The sequence below is a fragment of the Pseudophryne corroboree genome, chromosome 11, assembly GCF_028390025.1.
Source record: "Pseudophryne corroboree isolate aPseCor3 chromosome 11, aPseCor3.hap2, whole genome shotgun sequence".
Taxonomy (NCBI): Eukaryota; Metazoa; Chordata; class Amphibia; order Anura; family Myobatrachidae; genus Pseudophryne; species Pseudophryne corroboree.
The window spans coordinates 211,593,893-211,619,162 of NC_086454.1; positions in this window are offsets into that span (position 1 = coordinate 211,593,893).

The following is a 25,270-nucleotide window of genomic DNA, read 5'->3' on the forward strand; positions in this document are numbered from 1 at the left end:
AAAGCTGTGGTTTAGCCTCCTGGGATCTTCCATGTTGGTAGACCCATTTGAATTTGCTACCAGTATTAGCATTGGAAGCCCTGAAAAAATACCAATTGTCTTCTAATCCAACCTTTTCAGATTTCATAGGGCATCAGTGGTTTATCTGAATGGGCATAACGGGGGTAATTCTGAGTTGATCGCAGCAGGAATTTAGTTAGCAATTGGGCAAAACCATGTGCACTGCAGTGGAGGCAGATTTAACATGTGCAGAGAGAGTTAGATTTGGGTGGGTTATTTTATTTCTGTGCAGGGTAAATACTGGCTGCTTTATTTTTATACTGCAAATTAGATTGCAGACTGAACACACCCCACCCAAATCTAACTCTCTCTGCACATGTTAAATCTGCCTCCCCTGCAGTGCACATGGTTTTGCCCAATTGCTAACTAAATTCCTGCTGCGATCAACTTGGAATTACCCCCAACATTTGTTCTCCATGTTATACAAGGCATTGGGACTGTATAATGGTAGAATCCTCCCCCTGGTAAAGTTGCTGGGAAAGGGGAAGAGATTAGCAGGGACAAGTTTTGCACCTGGCTCATGAATTCACACTGCCTCATGAAAATGTTATAGTGGATGCTGAAAGTTCCATTTTATCTTTCTAAGGTGTGTAAATGTTTTTTCCTTTTTTTTTTATTTCAGGCATTCAGTTATGCAGGTGGTTTACGTTTATCTTGTCTTTGCTGGGGATTTTGTTGTTGTTTTTATTGCCAAATGCTTTTAATGAAATAGTGCAAACTGTCGGCCTTGTCAGCATGTCATTAAATTATTCTACAACTGTTCTTTCTGAGAAAATAGTTAAACGTATAAAGACAAATAGATCACTTTTTACCACTATTATAATACACATGTCAAGTTAACCTATAAACTCCTGTGACATACACAGTTATGGATGGAGATCCAAAGTGACTTCTTACATCCATAACTATGTATGTTGGTGGCCGTTATATCTACCAGACATCAACCATTACAATGGATAACATGCATATATATTTCACAGGAGTTTATAGGTTAACTTGACATGTGTATTATAATAGTGGTAAAAAGTGATCTATTTGTCTTTATATGTTTAACTATATTCTCAGAAAGAACCGTTGTAGAATAATTTAATGACATGCTGACATGCTGACAAGGCCGACAGATTGCACTATTTCATTAAAAGCATTTGGCAATAAAAACAACAACAAAACCCCCAGAAAAGACGAGATAAACGTAAACCACCTGCATAACTCAACGCCTGAAATAAAAAAAAAGGAAAAAAAAAAACATTTACACACCTTAGAAAGTTAAAATGGAACTTTCAGCAACTACTATAACATTTTCATGAGGCAGTGTGTATTCAGGAGCCAGGTGCAAAGCTTGTCCCTGCTAATCTTTTCCCCTTTCCCAGCAACCTGACCAGGGGGAGGATTCTACCGTTATACAGTCCCAATGCCTTGTATAACAAGGAGAACAAATGTTATGCCCATTCAGATAAACCACTGATGCCGTATGAAATCTGAAAAGGTTGGATTAGAATACAACCCCTATAAACTACATTTCATCCGCTATACCTTTCCAATGGCAGATATATAGGTAAGCCCATGACTGCGACAAATGGTATTTTTTCAGGGCTTCCAATGCTAATACTGGTAGCAAATTCAAATGGGTCTACCAACATGGAAGATCCCAGAAGGCTAAACCACAGCTTTGTGTGGGAGCTGCAGATACCACAGCCCTGTGTTGAAAACAAATATTTCATTTTAAACCTAATGTGCCATTCCTCTGCATTGAGTATCTGTGACCAGTGCCTCTCTGGGTATAATATACATCATTCTTCCTCTAAGTTGCAAATGTTAGTTAGTGCACAACATGATCCATTCCATAAGATGGCTTGTAAAGATAATTGGTATAGAGTAGTAATATACCATATTGGGATAATGTAAATTGGGACTTTATCATTCTTCCTCTAAGTTGCACCATCTAAGGGTTCATTTTGCACAACGGTGTGGTTGTGTAGCTAAGCTCTTATCTAAAACAACACATGTAGTGTAAGAGACTTTTGTGATCTCCCTATGACGTGGAGAAAAAAAAACCTATAATATATGTATTACAGATGATGCTGTAGCGCAATGATATGATTCAACGATACCAAGTTTCAATGTTACAGATGCGCTAATGCACAGGCCTAGCATAATTGGGAAATCATCAATTCGTACAACAGTCGCTGAAACAACGAACGAACAATTTGCAATGCCCTCAATTGGACATAACAGCCTAAAGAAGAATGCAAGGCCATTGGTTATGGGGATACATCACGGCTGTATCAACCCAAACAAACGCAGATCGCATAGACCAAGAATGAACAACAAATGTTATAATTCAGCATTTTACCGATCTTAAAAGAAATTGTCTTATTCCGAAGCTGATGCGCCTCAACGGAGTAGGATTGCGTTACAAACTGTATCAAGCATCTGTAACGTAGCCGCTGTAACAGCAAAATAGAGACAATGACACAAGAACAGCAGCATAGTTCTGGTGAAATGTTAATAGTTGTTGCAGGAATTCCTGGTAATACTACAGCGGTTGATTGTGTAGCAGCAACACCCAATATTTTTACCACGGACGCTGGGGCACGCACATCGACCGACGTGTGTGCCTTGGCACACGGTTTATAACAAGGCCATACTTTGCCCGATGTAGTAGTCCAGGTGCACGGGTTATCACCCGACATAGCTGGTGGAATTCAAAATACAGAACAAGTAGACCAATATGCTGAAATACAATTTTATGCGTTGATGGGTAAGATACGGAAGGTGTTGAGAACATGGGTGTAAATGCCGGATTTTTGTTAAAACCCATTAAAGGTGTGAGCCACAGTGCTAAATGTAAACATGACATTATTAAAGAAGTTGTTGAGATGTATATGAATGGCCTGTCAAAATACATCGATCGGTCAGTTAAGCCAACTGCTTTTATTAAAGCCAACATACATCATTTTGCAGAAGTAATTGAAACCGATCTGTGACTAGGCATAATCGGCTACGTTTGAAACATGTTTTAAATTTAAATGTCTGTAAAAAATCACGAATTAAACTTGTGTAACATACAAAATCTCACAGTTATTCCGCTTTGTAAAGGTGTAACAGGATGTAACAACATTAACCAGTTTAAGAAGCGCAAACAGCGCAGGAAACAGGAGGTAGGCGGGTAACAGCGTGCTAGGGATGTAGAGTTAGAGTAAATGCCTACCATCTTATTACTGATTGACTAATCACAGGCTGACAACATTGTTGGTGTAAGCATTTTTATACACGGTGTAATACACCATACTATGTGGTATGTATGCAATGATATAAATGGTGTAAATCTTTTTTTTGTTAACATACATGTCTGGACATGCCTTATATTCTAAAATATCAAGGGAACAGTAACAATTTTATCACATACTCAGACCTTTATGATACATATCATCAGTGTAAGAATATAATATGCACAGGTGATAAACTGATATATCTAATATATATATATATATATATATATAGACATATAGAAAACATGTCTGAACATGCCCCTTTTTGAAAGTACATATGATGTGATGAACTAATATTCTATAAGCCACAATAATGCTTCTGTATTTCATTTAACACAGTTTTCAATCCCCCCTCCGGTCTTTCAGCGTGTAAGAGGATCCCAGAACCACAGTCAATGTATGAAGGGAAAAAAATACGTCCTCCAGCATTGACTCATTTTAAAATTAATTTTAAAATGCAAAATTATATCATGATCGAATCAGCACGTTTATTTTATAAATCAATTGGTAATAATATACAACACTGCATCATCAGTGATAAATCAATTGGGAATATCACCGGTTCTCAAACTCGGTCCTCAGGACCCCACACAGTGCATGTTTTGCAGGTCTCCTCACAGATCACAAGTGAAACAATTAGCTCCACCTGTGGACCTTTTAAAATGGGTCAGTGAGTAATTAATACACCTGTGCACTTGCTGGGTTACCTGCAAAACATGCACTGTATGGGGTCCTGAGGACCGAGTTTGAGAACCACTGGGGAATATTATACACTTATACAACATCAGAATAATTATAAACAAGCCATATTTGCAGTATACCTCATGATAACGGTCCTATGAGCCAAAACATTGATTCATGTACAATATATACTATTGTTCCTAAAATATCAAGGGCGAAGTAAAAAAGATGAAGCACCAGCATATTACAAATAGATGTGTAAAACATTGTATTATTATTATTAGCATCAGCACTCTGATCAAAAAAAAAATGTGTACTGTGTTTTGCTGAGTATTTGTAATATCCTTTTTTTTTTTTAAAAGTTAGCAGTTTCTTATCTAGTTACACAAGTGATGTTGGGTGCTGGTAGCCCTCATTATTAGCATTTATCTTAAACAACAGGCCACTCATCATCCATCCGGACTTTCAGCGTGTAAGAGGATCCCAGAACCACAGTGAATGTATGAAGAAAAAAATACTTTAAACTTATCCGTATGATTTGGATCCTGATGAGACAAACTCTGTTATATGCGTACCGGATGGTATTTCGCTAGTCAGTTCGCCTAGATAATCACCCAATGGCAGATTCCAATCACCGGGACTGCTGACAAAAATAACAGAGTCTGTATCGTGGTAAAGACATAATTCTTGTAATCCATCCAATAGTTTGTACAGTTCAATTCTAGCATGCGCTGCATGAGTATTATTAATGGCTGTCTAGCGTCCTCTGCAGCCTGCTGTCTTCCTGGTGGCACTTCTAGGTGCTTAATAAAAGTTTATTTTATTTTAAATATAGTACATATATATCCATGTGCATACATATATAGACAGATATATACATCCATACATATAAACACACACATATATGATATACTATATACATGTGTGTGTGTATATATATGTGTACTGTATGTATACATATATATATATATATATATATATATGTATGCATGTTTAATATGCTATGTATATGTGTATATGTATGTGTGTGTATATATATATATACATATACATATAGGTGTATATATATAGATGTATATACGGTATATATATCTATGTGTGTGTGTGTGTGTGTGTGTGTGTGTGTGTAGATATGTATATATATATACACACACATATATATATATATATATATATACATACACACACAGACACACTAGTTTTACGTACCCAGCATACACTGGGTCACCTCAGTCCCCGCCCCCGTGATTGGCTCCACCCAGTTCTGTAAACCCCCCCATGCAAATCCTGCGTTTGCCACTGGCTGTTGTAAACTCAGCTATAAAAATATTACAGCTACTTGATCGGGTGTAATGGTCTTTGGCATACCTCTAATTTAACATAAAATAATCCTCGTTAATAAAATCTAAAGCAGACACCTCATAGTGCGGTAAAAACGCGTATTCAAAAAGTCTGTCGGATCTGTAACTATCTCCGTATTGGGCATGTTTTTACGTTGACCAAATTTACCCCACAACGAATTCAAAAGAAGTTTTGATAGTTGTCTCTTGGAGGGATTGTAATAGATATGATCTGGTCGTTATGACACGCCTTCATTTTTTTGATAGTCATCTATATACGCTTGGCGTTTCTCAGAGTCTGTACACCATTCGGGATAACCGGATGCCTCTTGTTTGTCCCTGAGATGTAATTTAATGTACTCTGAAAACAGTTTGTCAGATTGCTCTTCAAAATGCCACACTTCATAGATTTTATGCACGTTGTATCCTTTGTCAACTGCTAAATTTATTTCTACGGTGCACCATGTGCCGATCAGTGATTGTTCCTCATCACTATGTTCGCACGATTCGGTCTGTCCAGATTCAGCACAAATGCGACATAAAGGAAACATTAGTTTACCGTGCATTTTAACCGGTAGAACTGGAGAGAAAAGATTACGTGGCGGATACACTTTTACTTTAGCTATGCCAAAATACGTTGTGATATCGCCAAAATCTTTATAAATGATCCTGGGATGTTTTACAGGACATGATTTGGTTTTGTTGACAAACGGGTATAGGCTGGTAAAATCATAGTAGTGTATCTGTTCATCCTGCTGTGTTTTGTGATACATCTTTATGGCATTTGTATGACCTCCGTAAAGTGAATCTCGCGGATCCTAGGGTACGGGTAATTCTTTAATCTTCAGAAACTCCTGTAGACGGCGATCGTCCTGTAATATTTTTTCCACTGGCACTCCCAAATGACAGGCACGTGAAAGCCGCAGAGCTTAAGATAGTTAATTCTCACATGCGCCTTGTGTCATAATTGACCGTAGGTCGTTTGAGTCACTTTGTTTGCATAATCGGGATTGTAACAAGCGCTACAACCATGATAAAAGCAACCTTGGAACTCAAACACCGTTTGTACACCATCGATCACTGAATAACCATCCAGGTAGTAGTTTCCAACTTTCTTCTCGCCTCCTTGTAACGCGTGTCTTATGTCTATGCATTCTCTATGGGCTATGTACATTAACCACTGTATGGCCGGTGTTGAGTAATGCTTCTGAGTCTTGTGATAGTTATCGCCCGGGACAAGTGCCAACGTGTTATCCTTCAAAAATCTGTATCGGTACATCGACATGCAGATTGAAGCCAGTGTGGTAAGTTGAAAGGGATCAATCCATCTCTTAACAATGACAGGTTTACTTTTCTTATATACGACCTCCACCTGTTAGGTCATCGATATAACAGCGTCTCGGAACACCTTACAAGCTTTCTTTAATATTATCACATCCTCCTTGCAATAGCATTTAAGCTCATCCTGGAAGTTAAATGGCTTATGTTTGTTTTTCTCATACCACACTTTGAAATCAACCTTTTCCGATTCCATCATATATTGTACGCCGTAATGTTGAATATCCGGCATGGTCCCTACATAATTTTGGTTAGCGTCCGTGTTAAAAAAATGTGGGAAATGACCTTTTGAACCTTCAAATCCCATTGCTTTTGGTGAACGACTGAGTCGCATTGGCAAGAAATTTAAAGAATCGATAAATCGAATATTTAAATCACACACCTTTATGCACAACAGTTTACCGCCTTGTGCCAAAACAGAGGTTTTAAAATTTTCCTTAATCAATTGTTGCATTACAAAGTACACATCATAAAGACCGGCATTATGAGCAATGAAAGTGTATCCCACAAATTTTGGTCTCATGAAAGTTTTTACAAAATCTTCAATACAAGTAGATCCCGGGAATTCCCAGGATTTCTCATCCACCAGCGTTAATGCGTAACAGAAATTGGGTATGTGGCTATGTGCACACCCGTTTCTTGCATGCATTCAAAATAATAAAAAATTTATTTTAAAGTAAGAATCGATGGTTTAATGTTTTGAATGTAACACAAATGATCCACAAAATTGTCAACATTCGCTTTGCAAATGGGGCATTTCATACCCCGACAATTGTGGTCTGTCTCGGTGTACATTCCGCATCGATCACAATAAAAAAATTTAAGGCACTGTATTTTCAGGGCCAATGCTAAAGACCTGTGCGTCTCTAAACATTCTGTTGATCTGCAAAACACTCTATACTGCGTACACCTTAGCGCCGCCTGACCTGTGTCAACGCATTCCTGTCTGAGACATAAATTACAAAAGAAAAGACAGTCGTGCTTATTTCTGTGGTGGTACGCTGTGTGGCAAAATTTACAGAAGTAACTGGAACTCACAAAAGCTTTAATGTCCAAAATACCATAGTAATGATCATTGTGCCATAATATGAATAGAATTTCATCATAACGGCTGTCTGTGTAATAAAAATTCCATCCACCATCACAATAACACAAAATTTGAATTTTTGATTTCAAATGTTTTTCAAAACAAGCAATATCGCTAAAGCTGATAATTTTATCAAGGGACAAATTCAAAGCTTTATGAATCTCGAGAGCTCTCTCATGTATCATGTGGTCTGTAGAGTTATCTTTGTCCAGTAGGTTGCAGAGACTAGCAGCCAGACACAGATTGTTACCGGTTTTATTAAAATCATATAACATGCGTCGACACTTCTCAATTATTAGGCTATGAGGAATCCTCCATAGCCTCCTCCCCGTTAGGGCACCACCTGCACGATTCTTGAAAACAGAGATCACAAATTTCAACTCTGTATCAAATAAAACCTCAGCATTACTTTGCAGCATGTTTGTTATCTGATTCAAAAAACTGATGGCGTCTAATGAATCATGTGGTTTACGATGCGAATAGATGGTGTTGTGTAAACCTCCGCCCTCCAACCTTAGCTGTACGCGATCGGACGGATCAACGTCAGCCAGGAACTCATCGAGCATGGCCTGTATAGCCGTATGAATGGCTCGAACGCCCTCTACAAAAGACTCTGTTCAAATTAACAAACCGGAAGTGATGATGAGTTTCAGACCCGCTGAAATTGGGGTAATTTCGTTCGTATCTGGCTATGGATTCTAAAAAAACAGGTTGTGCCACCTCATTATTACTAGCCGTTTCTGGGACAGCCACCCCGGGTGATACCACGTGTTCAACGCTGACCGTCTGTGATGATCGTCTATCTATGTGTCGTGACGGACTGTTGTCATTCTGTTCATTAAATCTATGTGTACTTTGTCGTGCAGATCTAAGTTGCTTCTGTTTTCTTAAGTTTATTAATGTACTTATGGATCGTTTTACTTTTAAATTCCTGTTTGTATTTTTATGACCCTGTGCTCTACGCTTTGCAATGCTGTTCAAACCACTACCTGTCATAAGTGGTTATTTCGATGTTTTTTTACCAAATGAGTTGTCCTCTAGGAAATCACGTTTCCCTGACTAGAATGCTCCATTCTACTGCAAGTCCCAGATAGCGTTTAATAAGTTTATTAAGCGCTCGCTGGTCCCATTTGCTGCTGTGCATTATTTCTGATAGTTGTGTTAACAGACCTGTAGACACATGGTTTGTGTAAGCTGCCTCTCTCCAAATAGCCCCTATCAACGAATTATATTTTAATTCAGCTGCTTTACTAGCAATCTCTGCCCTTGTGGGTTTGCCTGTAGGATTTTGTCGATTACCACCCATACCTGTTGAACCTACGCCTGATGGACAGTCGTCATTAACATCCATTGTGCTCAGATGCAGCGGCCGTTGTTGTTGTCTATCATCAATACCCGATGGACCAGCAACAACATCGTCCGTCACTGCAGATCGTGACTCAACCACAGATGCTCTAACCTCTTTGTTTGGAACTTCTGAAATATCAACACACTCATGATCATCAACAGCTTCTACGTCGGATATATAAAATTACTGTGCGTCTTGAAGTAAATCATAAACAACATCTGTATTTATAACGGAGTCAACCTGCATATCTGGAATTATAATGGGGTCAACATGTGTGTCTGGAATTATAATGGGGTCAACATGTGTGTCTGGAATTATAATGGGGTCAACCTGTGTATCTGAAATTATAATGGGATCATTCTGAGTGACTGATGTTATTATAACCCTATTTTCTTTTGTATGTCTGATCTTGTACTTTTTTGAGAGCCTATTGACCCTCTTACCTTTTGCAATCTCTGTGTCAACAGTTTTATCACTGACACAGTTAATTTGTAAATCATCGTCATTCTGATCGGGCAACATCTTGAATTTGTTGTTGTTGCAGCTAATTGGCACCTCTTGTATTGCAGTCAATCTCCTTCTTTTAGGCACGGTTTGTCTGTATATTCCAATTTCCTCTTCACACCTCGTTGTTTAGGTTTTTCATTCACCCAACGTCACTCACACGACTTCTTGGATCCATAGTACTGTACACTTGATTCATTATCAACGGCTTAGAACCATCCAGGCGTAAATGTCTGTTCGGTAGCTGTCTGTATTGATTCTCTTTGTCATCGGGACTGTGTGTCATTGTATCGGGTGTGCTTGTATGGTGATCTGCTTCTTCGATCATTTCATCATCCATCAATATATCAATGTTAAATAAATTTTAATCGAATGCTAGAAAACAATTAATTAGTTGCGCAGCTACGATTTACATTTTTGCTCTGTGAAAAAAATTGTGTTTTAAATACGTGTAACAACCGTATAGCATAATTTAATTAACATACTATCGATAGAAAACAAATAGTTAGATGTACAGCTATGATATACATTTTTTTATCTGTGAAAAATTAATGTTTTAAATGATTGTAACAAACCGGACAGCTTCGTTGAAATAACTTACTATCGATAGAAAACTCCGCTGGAGATTCTGACTCCGATGACGGCGTCGGACGCCTTTGCTCACCGCGCATATACTTTTCAAAGTTGGTTTCCACGCATGGTCAGTTCGGACTTTCTGCGAAATACAAATGAGTAATTTAAAATCATTTTATACCATATGCCATGATAAAGACTAAGACGAAAGAACAATTTAAACAAGCTTGATATAGGGATATGTATATCCTTACAAAGAATCAAAAACAGTTGAGTTTACCTAAAGGAAAAAGTTAAATTCTCGAACAAACGTGCACTCACAGCTATTTTGCGATTTCTGTGACTCCGAGTACGTCGGATAAGAATTCTGGATCATTTCAACATCAGAACCAATAGCGCACTCTAACCCATGTGGTTCTCTTCTTCTCAGGCTTTGATCGACAGGACCTGCGTAGATTAATTCTTATTAATTATGCTTGTATAAACATTTTAAAAACAAATTATTCAGCGGCATTTAATATCGTTAATCAATGTATGATCACCTACGTTTTAGTGGTTGATAAAGTTGCGTATCAGTATGCGAAAGATACGTGATCATGTCATCGTCAGATATTCCAAACACATTGCAGTTTGTTAGCTAAATAAATAAATAAATAAATAAATATGTGTATTAATAGAATTAACACACAAATACGACACTGTGATCAAATGAATAGAACATAAACACATACCTCCATCTTAATATATAAGCGGTAACACTGTGAAGTATTCTTAATTCTGTAAGACATAATGTATTTTAAATATATATTAATAACAAACATACAAGAGTTATAATATTATGCAGAATTTATGATTCACAAAAATATTTTATACACGGTAAAACACCAAAAATGTAATTATTCTATTCATTTAAATTAAAATGTTAATTTGATAATACATGTATTGTCAAAATAAACCACTAAATGTCACTCTTTCATACGTAATAGACGTAAATGTTTTTAAAATACAACATGAACAGATGTCATAATTCTGTAATGTATGCACCAACAACATTGTTAGCAGTTAGGTAAAATCAGTTTATACAACTACAGGTTGAGTATCCCATATCCAAATATTCCAAAATACGGAATATTCCGAAATACGGAATTTTTTGAGTGAGACTGAGATAGTGAAACTTTGTTTTCTTGTGGCTCAATGTACACAAACTTTGTTTAATACACAAAATTATTCCAAATATTGTATTAAATGATCTTCAGGCTGTGTGTATAAGGTGTATATGAAACATAAATGAATTGTGTGTATGTACACAAACTTTGTTTAATGCACAAAGTTATTAAACATATTGGCTAAAATTACCTTCAGGCTGTGTGTATAAGGTTTATATGAAACATAAATGCATTCTGTGCTTAGACTTGTGTCCTATCGCCATTATATCTCATTATGGTATGCAATTATTCCAAAATACGGAAAAATCCGATATCCAAAATACCTCTGGTCCCAAGCATTTTGAATATGGGATACTCAACCTGTATTGGCTATTAACTACAAAACAACTTTTAAGAAAAATAATCCACAGATATGTTATTAGTTGCATTAGCGTATCAGATGTTAGAACAATTTAAATAATTATAATATTAAATTACTTACATATTGTCGGTTCAGCAACTTCGGTGTCAGAAATTCGAAGATGATTTGGCATGAACTGATCCTACCTCCTTTACAAAGCTGTAATTCTGCCGACTCACGCAAAACACCACCCTATGGGTGTAACTATAGGAGGAGAATACAAATTAAGTTTTTAAAGATCAACTTATTTATTAATTTGCTGTAATTTTTTAATGTAAACTGTAGTATAATTAATTTCTATAGCATTATCTCACGCAGAAAATAGCGATCATTTGGAATATAAACATTGCATAATGTTGTTTTCTAAAAACAACAGTAGTCATAATACAAATTAAAATTTCAAAGATCTATCTATTAATTAACATTTTATTTTTTAACGTAAACTGTTATATAATTAATATAGCATTATCTCACATAGATAATAATGTTCAATAGTAATTTAATTTATATTACAAAATGTGAATTTAAATAATATGCAGTAAGTAAAAATTACTGCTTGGCTATGAAAAAGTCAAGCGTAGTCATTTATCATTATTAGCAACAGCACATAGACATTATTTTGAATATTACAAACGGTGTATTTATCAAATGCATTCTAATTGTAAAGCACAGCGGATTATGCTGCGCTATATAAGAAACTGTTAATAAATAAATAAAATGTATAATGCATAAGTAAATTGTTCATGTGTACACATATATTTAGACACCAGATGGTGCCACAGTCACATAGAGGTGTCAAAATGTATGTATTCAGTGCTGCGTGACACATATTTCTTAGTAATATGCTTTTTAAAAAACAAAATGCTTGCAAAATCTTATCTATGAATGTAGGTTATACAACACCCCCATCCAAAAATGACTTGTTAGAAACAGTAATTTTAAAATTCAAAATTTGCATTTTCCTATCTATGAACATGAGTGCTGACAGTTATTGTTAGCCTGTCTTATTAGCATAGATCTATCATCAACCCCCTCTCTGAACCTCCAGCATGTTAGAGGAATCCAGAAATGAGGATAATACAATTTAAGTTTTCAAAGATCAACTTATTTATTAATATGCTGTAATTTTTTAACGCATACTGTTATATAATTAATTTATATAGCATTATCACACATAGATAATAACGATCGTTTCGAATATAAACAATGCATATTGCAGTTTTATAAAACAATCGTAGTCATTTATCATCTTGCATATGGAATAGACATAATTTTGAATATTAAAAACGGTGTATTTATCATTTGCATTCAAATTGTAAAGCGCAACAGAATATGCTGCGCTATATAAGAAACTGTTAATAAATAAATAAATAAAATGCTTGCAACATCTTATATATGAACACAGGCTATACAACAACCCACCCAACAATGACTTGTTAGAAATAGTAATTTTAAAATTAAAAATTTGCATTTTCCTATCTATGAACATGAGTGCTGATGGTTACTGGTAGCCTGTCTTATTAGCATAGATCTATCATAAACCCCTCTCTGAACCTCGAGCGTGTTAGAGGAATCCAGAAACACAGTGAATGTATGAAGAAAAAAACACTTTAAATTTTGTTCGCAGACATAGCAGTATACACTTTTATAGATATCACGCTAGAATCCAATAAACAACATTCCTAGCTTGCACGTTTATTTTATAAATCATTTTGAAATAATATACATCGTTGCATCATCAGTAATAATACACACTGTATAAAAAAGCGCTTATAACAGATTTTGTACGCTTATTTCATATAAAACAGCAGCAGAAAGAGATGAAAAGTGGGAGTGTCGGGGGTTTGGTATGGGCGGTGATGGGGTCGGGGTCAAGGCAGATAGTAGGCGGAGAGTAGGTGGAGAGTGGGCGTGAGTTTGATAGAAAGTGGTTCACTATACTACTAATGTCTCCACGGAAAAATTGATTATAATTCATTTTGATGAACATCATATTCTCCACATTTTCTGGAAGTAACCTCGTACGCCAATTGCTGACAAGGTGAGCGGCTGCACTAAACAATCTGTCGGAGTACACACTAAAGGGGAGCAACTTAGGTAAAATAAAGCCAGTTCGTGCGAGGGCATCCAAATTGACTCTTTTTCCTGCCAGTATACGTACGGACTGTCTGACGTGCCTACTTGGATGTGGTCACTCATATAATCCGCCACCATTCTTTCATTGGTGACAGAATCATATTGTCACTGGCCTAGACTGAGGGTGTTGTGAACTCGGGAATTCTTCCGATGGTTGGGAAGAGGAACCACAACTGAGCTGGAAAAGGGAAGGCTTAATATATGATTTCCTCATACAGGACACTGACAGTGGAATTTGATGAAATATTGAAGTGTTTTATTGCTGGGAAAAGCAACTTAAAGTCAAATGCCAAAAAGGGATAAATGAGGGAAATGTCCAGACCCACTGAAGGGTTAATGGGAAATATTAAAGATGCTGGTAACTGAAGAAACTGTGGATGATGTTTTGAAAGTCACTGATAACTTGAAGAACTTGTAAATGATGATAGAAGGCACAGATGGATAAAGAACTTGCGAGCGGTGACAGAGACACTGATGATGTGAAGAACTGAAGAGCAGGGGTTTTAGATGCTGTTGATTTGTAGAACTAGTGAACGGAGACTGAGACACTGATGGTGTGAAGGACTGAAGTGCAGGAGGTTAAGATGCTGTTGGTTTGTAGAACTTGATAATGGAGGCTGAGACGCTGATGGTGAGAAACGGAAGTGCAGGGGTTTAAGACACTGTTGGTTGTAAAACTTGAGAGCGGAGACTGAGACACTGATGGTATGAATAACTGAAGTGCAGGGGTTTAAGACGCTGTTGGTTTGTAGAACTTGAGAATGGAGACTGAGACACTGATGGTGTGAGGAACTGAAGTGCAGGGGTTTAAGACGCTGTTGGTTTGTAGAACTTGAGAACGGAGACTGAGATGCTGATGGTGTGAGGAACTCGGATGACTGGTATGCAGAAAGAGTTACCGGCTGCTGAATACACTGGAGCCGGTGCAGGGAACTGACAGCTGGAAATGCCGGAGACACTGGAGTACAACTGCAGAGATCCTTGCCGGGAACGAGAGCACTGGCATCTACATCAGGGAAAGACGATACTCAGGCACTGAAGCTCTGTCCGACATCTGACTTTGAATCTCCCGCCAGCGTTGGATTGGCGGAGCAGTCTGATGACGTCACCTGCCCCCCGTCCACGTGATGCAGGGTGTCATGGCGGCACCCATGCCCCGGGGAACCACCTGTAGCCGCGCCAACCAGACGACGGAGCCCGTGGCCCACTGAAGGCAGAGTCCGCAACACCAACCAGCAGACATGCAGGGGTAAGCGTGGCGAACGCCGCCTCTGGTGTGTGACGGTACCCCCTCCTCCAGGAGTGGCCCCTGGACACTTTCCAGGCTTAGTTGGATGTCTGGAATGAAACATCCGCACCAGTCGGGGAGCTGTAACTTCAGTAGCTTTGACCCAGCTCCTTTCCTCGGGGCCAAAACCTTTCCATTCCACTAAATACTGTAGATTCTTGTGAAGATAGCGTGAATCAAGAATAGCTTTGATCTCAAAGTCCATACCCTCTTCAGCCTCTGCAGAAATTGGCCTTGGGGACTTGGAATGGAACCGGTTCAAAACAAGAGGACGAAGAAGAGAGACATGGAAGGAATTTGGTATCCGGAGATGGGAAGGCAATCCCAATTTGCAGGCAACCGGATTCAAAACTTGTAACACAGGAAATGGACCAATGAACCTTGGAGCGAACTTCATAGTGGACACCTTTAAACGAAGATTGCGGGTAGAGAGCCAAACCCTGTCACCAACCTTGTATTGAGGAGCTGCCCGTCGCTTCTTGTCCACAAAGAACTTGTATCGACCTGAAACTCTCTTGTGATTGGCATGAACTCGACTCCAGATTTGACTAAAATGTCAGAGAGTAGAGGCTGCAGCAGGAACTTCCTCTGGAGGACAGATGGGTAATTCCAGAACTTGGGGATGAAATCCGTAGTTAATGAAAAATGGAGACTCACCAGTTGAAGAGTGATATAAATGATTATGGGCAAACTCGGCCCAAGGTAACAACTCCACCCAATTATCTTGTGAGGGGGAGAGATAAACATGAAGGAAAGTCTCTAGATCCTGATTAACGCGTTCAGTTTGTCCATTGGTCTGTGGATGGTAAGCAGATGAAAACTTGAGTTTTATTTGTAGGGCCTTGCAGAGGGCTCGCCAGAATCTTGCCGTAAACTGTACCCCACGATCCAAGACTATTTCCAGAGGTAACCCATGCAGGCGGAGGTGTTCCCGAATGAATAACAAAGCCAACTTAGAAGCTGATGGTAAACCGGTCAACGGAACAAAATGTGCCATATTAGAGAATCGGTCGATAATTACCCAGATGGTGTTATGACCCTTAGAGAGAGGTAGTTCAGTAACAAAATCCATAGAGATATGTGTCCAAGGTCTCTTAGGAATGGACAATAGGTGCAACAACCCCGCAGGAGGCAAACAAAGAATTTTGTGCTTGGCAGATTGAGGGCACGAGTTGACATATTCTTGAATGTCCTTCTTCATAGTGTCCCACCAGTAAGATCTGCGTAGAAATTCCCACATCTTCTGAACTCCCGGATGGCCAGAAAACTTGGAAGTGTGAGCCCACTGTAACAATCTTGGTTGAAATTTATTTAGCACTGACATTATTCCAGGAGGAGGAACCAATGCAGTAGGAGCCGCAGAAATAGAGACAGGACTGAGGATCAGCGCCTTTTCAACAGAATTCTCCTCATTCGAAGCCATTAAGGAACGGGACAGGGTATCCGCCTTGGTGTTAAGAGTTCCAGCCCGGTACTTAATGACAAACGAAAATTGGGCAAAGAAGAGCGCCCATCTTGCTTGACGGGGATTCAAGCACTGGGCCGTCTTGAGATACAGTAAATTCTTGTGATCCGTGAAAATCGTAATTAGGTGTTTAGCACCTTCCCAAAGATATCTCCGCGAACTCTGTAGAAAAGCTCCGTGATGAGCGGCAGAGGATACTTATTTTTAATGGTGACCTCATTTAGACCACGATAATCAATAAATGGCCTCAGGCCTCTGTCTTTTTTCTTCACAAAGAAGAAGCCTGCTCCTGCTGGGGACATAGAGGGGCGGATGAAACCCTTCTGCAGATTAGACTTGATATAGTCTGACATGGCTTGAGTCTCAGGTACTGACAAAGGATAGGTACGACCTTGAGGTGGCATTTTCCCCGGAATGAGCTCAATAGGACAGTCCCAGGGTCTATGCGGTGGTAACTTATCGGCCGCCTGTACCGAGAAGACATCTGTAAACCCCCGATAAGCCTCTGGAATAAGCTCTGCGTCCAACTTGGACGATGCACCAAGCAGATAGATAGGAGTGAGACAATTCGAGTGACAGAATGGACTCCAAGAAATTATCTGTGTCAACCCCCAGTCGACATGAGGATTGTGAAGCTTGAGCCAGGGAAGACCACGGACGAGATCGTGAGACATCTCCTGAATAACAAGGAACTCCAGATGTTCTTGGTGCAAAGCTCCCACTTGCAACTTGATTGGCATAGTACGACTTGTAATCAGAGCGTCAGGAATGTGGGTACCATTAATAGCGGTTTTCGTAATAGGTCGTTCGACCGACTGTAACTTCAGACCCAGATTCTGGGCGCAAGAAAGGGAAATAAAATTCCCCACAGCTCCAGAGTCCAACAGTGCCTTAACGGTTTTGACTACAGACTCAGAGAACAGGGATACAGAGAGTAGACAGTCTGCTGCTGGAGAAGATTGAGAAACCATCCCTAGCTTGACTTCTCCAGAATAAGCTAGGACTGCCCGTTTTCCCGGGCGGGATTTGCAAGTCTTGAGGAAATGATCCGCGACTCCACAGTAGAGGCAAAGTCTACCCTCACGCCGACGCTGACGCTCTTCTGGAGACAGCTGAGACCAATTAATCTGCATGGGTTCATCTGGACTGGAATTAACTGTTTGCTTAGAAGGAAGGGATCGGAGTCTCAACCGGTCTGACCGACTACGTTCACCACCTCATTCCTGCATACGAAGATCCACCTTTACACAGAGTGAGATCAACTGTTCCAAGTAATTTGGCAGATCTCTTGTAATCAATTCATCTTTTAAACGTTCTGAGAGCCTGTTCCAAAAAGCAGCCTGAAGGGTATCATTATTCCAGCTCAGTTCAGAAGCAGTAGTTTGAAAGTGAATAACATACTGTCCCACTGTACGAGAACCTTGTCGAATTCGAAGTAAGTCAGCTGAGGCAGCAGTCATCCGACCAGGCTCGTCAAAGATCCTCCGAAATGATGTAATGAAATTGGTATAACTAGAGACTAACGGGTCTGATCGCTCCCACAATGGTGACACCCACTCCAACACTGAACCCTCTAGCAAAGAGATAATGTACGCCACTTTAGACCGATCAGTAGGGAAGTTATGTGAGAGGAGTTCAAAGTGTACCTCCCACTGATTGAGAAATCCACTGCAATTTTTTGGATTCCCGTTATAACGAGGAGGAGTAGGAAGCTGAAGGCGTGACCTGGTTCCAGACAAGGAGGGAACATTGCCAGATACAGCTACTGGAACGGATACTGGAACTGGAGCTGGAACCACTGAAGCCAGCGAAGTCTGGATTTGATCCAACTGGCCAGATAACTCTTGGAGATACTGCATCAACTGATTCTGTGCTGCTTCCTGACTCTGTACTCGGGAAACCAGGTCCTGCATGGTGCTTGCCTCTGGGTTCCAATTCCCCGGGTCCATGTGGCCTGAGTATACTGTCACTGGCCTAGACTGAGGGTGTTGTGAACTCGGGGATTCTTCCGATGGTTGGGAAGAGGAACCACAACTGAGCTGGAAAAGGGAAGGCTTAATATATGATTTCCTCATACAGGACACTGACAGTGGAATTTGATGAAATATTAAAGTGTTTTATTGCAGGGAAAAGCAACTTAAAGTCAAATGCCAAAAAGGGATAAATGAGGGAAATGTCCAGACCCACTGAAGGGTTAATGGGAAATATTAAAGATGCTGGTAACTGAAGAAACTGTGGATGATGTTTTGAAAGTCACTGATAACTTGAAGAACTTGTAAATGATGATAGAAGGCATAGATGGATAAAGAACTTGTGAGCAGTGACCGAGATGCTGATGATGTGAAGAACTGAAGAGCAGGGGTCTTAGACGCTGTTGATTTGTAGAACTAGTGAACGGAGACTGAGACACTGATGGTGTGAGCGACTAAAGTGCAGGAGGTTAAGACGCTGTTGGTTTGTAGAACTTGAGAGCGGAGACTGAGACACTGATGGTGTGAGGAACTGAAGTGCAGGGGTTTAAGACGCTGTTGGTTTGTAGAACTTGAGAACGGAGACTGAGACACTGATGGTGTGAGGAACTCGGATGACTGGTGCGTAGAAAGAGTTACCGGCCGCTGAATACACTGGAGCCGGTGCAGGGAACTGACAGCTGGAAATGCTGGAGACACTGGAGTACAACTGCAAAGATCCTTGCCGGGAACGAGAGCACTGACATCTATGTCAGGGAAAGACGATACTCAGGCACTGAAGCTCTGTCCGGCGTCTGACTTTAAATCTCCCGCTGGCGTTGGATTGGCGGAGCAGTCTGATGACGTCACCTGCCCCCGTCCACGTGATGCCGGGTGTCATGGCGGCACCCATGCCCTGGGGAACCGCCGGTAGCAGCGCCAACCAGACGCCGGAGCCCGTGGCCCACCGAAGGTAGAGGCCGCAACACCGACCAGCAGACACGCAGGGGTAAGCGCGGCGAACGCCACCTCTGGTGTGTGACACATATGCAGTGACAGTAGACGACATGTCAGTAATCGTTGGCAGGTCATTCAGTCTGGACCAGATGTCAGCACTCGCTCCAGACTACCCTGCATCACCGCCAGCGGGTGTGTTCGAAATTCTTAGCCTTTTCCTCGCAGCCCCAGTTGCGGAGAATGTGAAGGAGGAGCTGTTGACAGGTCACGTTCCGCTTGACTTGACAAGTGTCTCACCAGCAGGTCTTTGCACATGTGCAGACTTGTGTCTGCTGGAAAGAGAGATACAAAGTAGGCTTTAAACCTAGGATCGAGCACAGTGGCCAAAATGTAGTGCCCTGATTAAGCAAATTAAGGTCTCCATCCGCAAGTCCCACATGCCTACCGGAATCACTTCATTTTAGCTCCTACTTCAATCTCTCCAGCTTTTTCTTCAAAAGCGTGATGAGGGGAATGACCTGACTCAGGCTGGCAGTGTCTGAACTTACTTCACTGTGGCAAGTTCAAAGGGTTGCAGAACCTTGCACAACTTTGAAATCATTCTCTACTGCGCTTGAGTCAGGTGCATTCCCCCTCCTTTGCCTATATCATAGGCAGATGTATAGGCTTGAATGGCCTTTTGCTGCTCCTCCATCCTCTGAAGCATATAGAGGGTTGAATTCCACCTCGTTACCACCTCTTGCTTCAGATGATGGCGGGGCAGGTTCAGGAGTGTTTGCTAGTGCTCCAGTCTTCGGCACACGGTGGCTGAATCCCGAAAGTGGCCCGCAATTCTTCATGCCACCGACAGCATCTCTTGCACGCCCCTGTTGTTTTTAAAAAAATTCTGCACCACCAAATTCATTGTATGTGCAAAACATGGGACGTGCTGGTATTTGTCCACATGCAATGCACGCACAATATTGGTGGCATTGTCCGATGTCACAAATCCCCAGGAGAGTCCAATTGGGGTAAGGCATTCTGCGATAATGTTCCTCAGTTTCCGTAAGAGGTTGTCAGCTGTGTGCCTCTTATGGAAAGCGGTGATACAAAGCGTAGTCTACCTAGGAACGAGTTGACGTTTGCGAGATGCTGCCACTTGTGCCGTCGCTGCTGTTCTTGCTGTGGGAGGCATTACATCTACCCAGTGGGCTGTCACAGTCATATAGTCCTGAGTCGGCCATGCTCCACTTGTCCACATGTCCGTGGTTAAGTGGACATTGGGTACAACTGCATTTTTTACTGGTGACTCTTTTTCTGACGTCTGTGTACATTCTCGGTATCGCCTGCCTAGAAAAATGGAACCTAGATGGTATTTGGTACCGGGGACACAGTAACTCAATCAATTCTCTAATTCCCTGTGAATTAACGGTTGATACCGTACACACGTTTAACACCACCGCAGCTGCCAATACCTGAGTTATCCGCTTTGCAGCAGGATGACTGCTGTGATATTTCATCTTCCTCGCAAAGGACTGTTGGACAGTCAATTGCTTACTGGAAGTAATACAAGTGGTCTTCCGACTTCCCCTCTGGGATGACGATCGACTCCCAGCAGCAACAATAGCAGCAGTAAGCGTTACACTCAAGGATGCATCGGAGGAATCCCAGGCAGGAGAAGACTTGTCAGACTTGCCAGAGACATGGCCTGCATGACTATTGACTTTCCTGTCTAAGGAGGAAATTGACACTGAGGGAGTTGGTGGTGTGGTTTGCAGGAGCTTGGTTACAAGAGGAGGGGATTTAGTTGTCAGTGGACTGCTTCCACTGTCACCCAAAGTTTTTGAACTTATCAATGACTTCTGATGAATGCGCTCCAGGTGATGTATTAGGGAGGATGTTGCTAGGTGGTTAACGTCCTTACCCCTACTTATTACAGCTTGACAAAGGCAACACACGGCTTGACACCTGTTGTCCGCATTTCTGTTAAAATAATTACCACACCAAAGAGGTGATTTTTTTTTGTAATTTGACCAGCCATGTCAGTGGCCATATTTGTCCCTTGGACAACAGGTGTCTCCCCGGGTGCCTGACTTAAACAAACCACCTCACCATCAGAATCCTCCTTGTCAATTTCCTCCTCAGCGCCAGCAACACTCATATCCTCATCCTGGTGTACTTCAACAGTGACATCTTAAATTTGACTATCAGGAACTGGACTGCGGCTGCTCCTTCCAGCACTTGCAGGGGGCGTGCAAATAGTGGAAGGCGCCACTTCTTCCCGTCCAGTGTTGGGAAGGTCAGGCATCGCAACCGACACAAGTGGTGGGGCAGTACGGATGGTGTAATGGTTAGCATTACTGCCTCACAGCACTGAGGTCATGGGTTCGATTCCCGCAATCGCCCTAACTGTGTGGAGTTTGTATATACTCCCCCTACTTGCGTGGGTTTCCTCCGGGTTCTCCGGTTTCTTCCCACAATCCAAAAATATACTGGTAGGTTAATTGGCGTCCAACAAAAATTAACCCTAGTGTGAATGTGTCTGTGTGTACATGTGGTAGGGAATATAGATTGTAAGCTCCACTGGGGCAGGGACTGATGTGAATGGCCAAATATTCTCTGTAAAGCGCTGCGGAATATGTGTGCGCTATATAAATAACTGGTAATAAATAAATAAAAAAAGTGGACTCTCCAGTATATAGAGTACAGTACAGTAGTCCATTGCTGTATCCTGCAGCTCCATTTCAGACTCAGTTCTATTCTCCATATCAGTGCTCAATATCTGAGCTGCGTTGTGGTGACCAGTATATAGTAGTACAGTGCTGCATTGTGGTGACCACCAGTGTATAGTAGTACAGTACAGTAGGCCATTGCTGTATCTTGCAGCTCCGTGTCAGACTCAGTTCTATTTTCCTGATCAGTGCTCAATATCTGTGCTGCATTGTGGTGACCAGTATATAGTAGTAGAGTGGTGCTGCATTGTGGTGACCACCAGTATATAGTAGTACAGTACAGTAGGCCATTTCTGTATCTTGCCGCTCTGTGTCAGACTCAGTTCTATTCTCCTGATTAGTGCTCAATATCTGTGCTGCATTGTGGTGACCAGTATATAGAAGTACAGTGCTGCATTGTGGTGACCACCAGTATATAGTAGTACAGTACAGTAGTCCATTGCGGTATCTTGCAGCTCCGTGTCAGACTCAGTTCTATTCTCCTGATCAGTGCTCAATATCTGTGCTGCATTTTGGTGACCAGTATATAGTAGTAGAGTGGTGCTGCATTGGGGTGACCACCAGTATATAGTAGTACAGTACCGTAGTCCATTGCTGTATCTTGACGCTCCATGTCACTTCTAGTATCTTGAACAGTGCTTAATATCTGTGCTCAGTGTCAGTGCTGCATTGTGGTGACTAAAAGTCCAGTGTCTTGTGCTGCATCTTGCTGCTGTAGGGTGCTGTGGTAGTGTCCTGTCACTGTGCCTCATTCCAATCACAGTGGTATCTGGTATCTGTATCTAGTTGTATCTAATTCCAGACATTTCTGCCGTCTAATTGCAGATATATTACTGCCATATAATTCCACACATTAAAAAATGGAGAACAAAAATGTGGAGGGTAAAATAGGGAAAAATGAAGCTCCACTTCCATCTAGTGCTAATGCTGCTGCCACTAGTCATGGCAGAGACGATGAAATACCATCAACATCATCTGCCAAGGCCAATGCCCAATGTCATAGTAGAGAGCATGTAAAATTAAAAAAATATTCAGTAAAATGACCCAAAAATCTAAATTAAAAGCGTCTGAGGAGAAGCGTAAACTTGCCAATATGCCATTTACGACACGGAGTGGCAAGGAATGGCTAAGGCCCTCTCATATGTTCCTCATGACTAGTGGGTCAGCTTCACATGAGGATGGAAGCACTCATCCTCCCGCTAGAAAAATGAAAAGAGATAAGCTGGCAAAAGCACAGCAAAGAACTGTGCGTTCTTCTAAATCACAAATCCCCAAGGAGAGTCCAATTGTGTCGGTTGCGATGCCTGACCTTCCCAACACTGGATGGGAAGAGGTGGCTGCTTCATTTTCTCCATCCACTGGAGCTGTCAGGAAAAGGATAGCATTTCAAAAACCACCCACTGGCGGTGATGCAGGGCAGTCAGGAGCGATAGCTGACATCTGGTCCGGATTGAAGGACCTGCCATCGATTACTGACATGTCATCTACTGTCACTGCATATGATTCTGTCACCATTGAAAGAATGGTGGAGGATTATATGAGTGACAGCATCACTGTAGGCATGTCAGACAGTCCGTACGTGAAAGAAAATGACAAAATCACTGGAATTATTTGTTCTAATCAATGGTATTATTGGTCCAAATCACTGGAAGAAAATTAGAAAATCACTGGAATTATTTGTTCTAATCAATGGTATTATTGGTCCAAATCACTGGAGGAAAATGACAAAATCACTGTAATTATTTGTTCTAATCAATGGTATTATTGATCCAAATCACTGTAAGAAAATGAAAAAATCACTGGAATTAAATGGCAGTAATGTCGGGAATTATATCAAATGGCAGTATCACTGGACATACTGTATACGGAAGTGTCAGACAGGATGGCACTTCAAAAAATTGGCCCCAAACAGCACATGATGCAAAGAAAAGAGAAAAAGAGGTGCACTGTGGTCACTGGACGGCTAAGCTAAGCAACACAAACACCTCAATATCACAGGAATTATTTGTTCTAATCAATGGTATTATTGGTCCAAATCACTGAAAGAAAATGAGAAAATTACTGGAATTATTCGTTCTAATCAATGGTATTATTGGTCCAAATCACTGGAAGAAAATGACAAAATCACTGAAATTATTCGTTCTAATCAATGGTATTATTGGTCCATATCACTGGAAGAAAATGCCAAAATTACTGGAATTAAATGGCAGTAATGTCAGGAATTATATCAAATGGCAGTATCACTGGACATATACGGAAGTGTCAAACAGGATGGCACTTAAAAAAATTGGCCCCCAAACAGCACATGATGCAAAGAAAGAGAAAAAGAGGTGCACTGTGGTCGCTGGACGGCTAAGCTAAGCGACACAAACACCTCAATATCAGAGGAATTATTTGTTCTAATAAATTGTATTATTGGTCCAAATCACTGGAAGAAAATGACAAAATCACTGGAATTAAATGGCAGTAATGTCGGGAATTATATCAAATGGCAGTATCACTGGACATACAGTATACAGAAGTGTCAGACAGGATGGCACTTCAAAAAATTGGCCCCAAACAGCACATGATGCAAAGAAAAGAGAAAAAGAGGTGCACTGTGGTCGCTGGACGGCTAAGCTAAGCGACACAAACACCTCAATATCAGAGGAATTATTTGTTCTAATAAATTGTATTATTGGTCCAAATCACTGGAAGAAAATGACAAAATCACTGGAATTATTCATTCTAATCAATGGTATTATTGGTCCAAAGCACTGGAAGAAAATGACAAAATCACTGGAATTATTCGTTCTAATCAATGGTATTATTTGTCCAAATCACTGGAAGAAAATGACAAAATCACTGGAATTATTCGTAAACATTTGTAGAAAGTCGCTGCTTTCTGATTACAGAAATGCTCAGATATTCCTGTGAATCCACAATCCCTTCCCAGAGTAAAAAGAAATTGAGAAACCGTTGTTTGAGAATGTTTGTTCTCTTTCCCTTACAAAGG